Source organism: Aplysia californica, unplaced genomic scaffold, assembly GCF_000002075.1.
Source record: "Aplysia californica isolate F4 #8 unplaced genomic scaffold, AplCal3.0 scaffold00484, whole genome shotgun sequence".
Classification (NCBI taxonomy): domain Eukaryota; kingdom Metazoa; phylum Mollusca; class Gastropoda; order Aplysiida; family Aplysiidae; genus Aplysia; species Aplysia californica.
The window spans coordinates 292873-295146 of NW_004797754.1; the positions used below are offsets into that span (position 1 = coordinate 292873).

Here is a 2274-nt window from a genome sequence, read left to right on the forward strand (position 1 = left end):
CACACACACACACACACACACACACACACACTACTGGGTCTGGGCGCTGAAACTTTCCGACATCACAAAAGAGTTCCGCTACCGGGTCTGTATACTTCGTGACTTTGTTCTCTGTTACTGGGTCTGTATACACTTCGTAGTTTCAAATGAGAGGCCTTTTTGTTTCTTTGATTTTGATTTTAATTCACTGTTCATTATGAAGAATATGTCAAGACGAGCTTAAAATCATTGTAATATTGGTAGCCGTGGAAAAAAAAATTACTGTGAGTACTTTTGTATCTACTGACTACTGACATTCCACGACCGGACCACAAGTGCATCCTACCCCCCGGACACAGGTACACACAACAGTCACACATGAGGTGGCCGCCCATCCGACCCCAACACATGCTTATAAGGTGTGTGCCAACAACGCGTGTGTTAGTATGGGAGGCCACTGATTGGTAACATAAAATGACAGGCTACGGGTAAGGAATTAATGGTTCACAATGCAGATGCCATGCCATGGATGGTTTCCAGGAACAGCGGGTTGCAGAAGAAAAATGAGAGAAGTCACATCAGCAGGAGCTGTTCACTGTGCAAGCATCTCCGTTGAATCCGAGCTTGCTCACATGATGTGTTTATAATTGAATCTGAGTTTCGATTTGTATTGATTTTAATCAATTAAAAAAAATAGGGAATCCATCTCCTTTAGTATCCAAGTTTTCATTGAATATGAGTTCATTCATTGAATCTGATTCTGAGTTCCACTGTAATTTTTCAGGAAAAGACTAGCCGTACTTAACTCTAGTCCTTCGGGGTTAACCAGAAGAGGGCTCTTATCGATCGATGACCCACTTACGTCGCCCGCGAGCTTGTGCCGCGGGGCGCCAGGGTCAGACACCGGTCACACGAGCGTGCCGCGGCAGTTCAGGGAAACACCTCATCTTTTATAGCAAACTGATACGATTTTTTTTTTTAAAGTGTTACGATAACACGAATAATCCCATAATTATCTCCTCGTCGGTTGATCAGAGACGCTGAGATTGGAAGTTACACCAAATCGAATAACTTTTCCAGAGTTTTCCAGATTTCACACCTATTATGAATGAACTTGCGAACAGCTGCTTATCAGCTATCGTTCGAAAGAGGAAAAAAAATGGGATATTTTCCGAATATTTTTTGTATTCAGTTGCTCTCAAATTTCTCCCTCTGGTAGAACAATGGTTAAAAAACCACCAAATATGATTATTTACATCAGGAGACAACGTTTGGTGTAAGAATTAGATTGTTTGAAAAGTGAGGATTTATTTTAGGTGGTTGCATTGAAAGATGATTTTCCTGAATATCCTTTCGAGTCCCTCAAGTGTCTAACTGGGTCAAAATGCTCATTATATTTCATTGGATTTGGATGAACGTCTCAACCGACGCTCTGTTATCTCTACCAACGCCTCGCGTTGCAAAACAATGCAGCAAGTTCCAGATGGACACACAGGCACAAGCACAAGCAGTTGAAGCAGACTGACGCACATACATTTTAGCACACAGATGCAGACCCTGCACTAAACGAAATGCGTTGCCCGCGCGGGACGACGACTGATCAGGGGACCAGCTGTGGAGCGCCGCTCGGGTTTGCGCTTTTCGGGTTAACATTTAACAGGGATCAGAATCTTAAGTCTTAAACTTAATAAGGGTTGACGATGGCTAGGCTAGACGGCTGGGCTAGCCATCATACTTAAACAGAATCTCTAAATATCTAAATCTAGATCTAGATCTAGATCTAGTTAGTCTATTTTATCCTAATTTGATGTTTTGCAGTAAGGTTGCATCCCTGCTCTTTGTGTAGCCTAATTCAAATAGTATTTGGTCTTCAAGACTTCTGGATTTCTTCTCTGAATGTAAACAAATGGATCGTGGACTTAAACGAACGGAACTACAAGATCACCATATAATCTAGATCCTAGATTCTAGGGTATTATAAGCTATTTTATTAATCCTGCAATTCGAAGGTCGAAACTTTTCTCCACTTCAATCAACAAGAAACTCTTCAACAAGTCTTACCAGCTCTTCCTTATCGTTCTCTGTCTCAACTGTCTGACAAAAGTGACACACACCAGTAGGCTACCAAGTAGGCCTACCGCAGTCCAATACAACAAAAACAAAGTTCACTTTGCTTGAACCCGGAAGGAGAAGCTCTTCTGGTTTGGTAGCAAGGAACTTAGAACTAGGCCTAATCAGAGACACTAAAGTATAATACTCTCTGGCCTAATGGAGCCTCCTCTCTCTCTTCGCGGC

The 2274-nt window shown here is 42.2% G+C and overlaps 1 protein-coding gene across 1 annotated transcript in view; it reads right to left on the reverse strand.

The window, feature by feature from the left end:
* The window catches only part of LOC101863835 (torsin-1A-interacting protein 2), a 7395-nt gene extending 5231 nt beyond the window's left edge, over nt 1-2164 (reverse strand). The window contains exon 1 of the mRNA XM_013086600.2: nt 2041-2164. The gene's annotated coding sequence lies outside the window, so the exon portion shown is untranslated. The remainder of the gene's footprint in view (nt 1-2040) is intronic.
* Between the last annotated feature and the right edge of the window lie 110 nt (nt 2165-2274).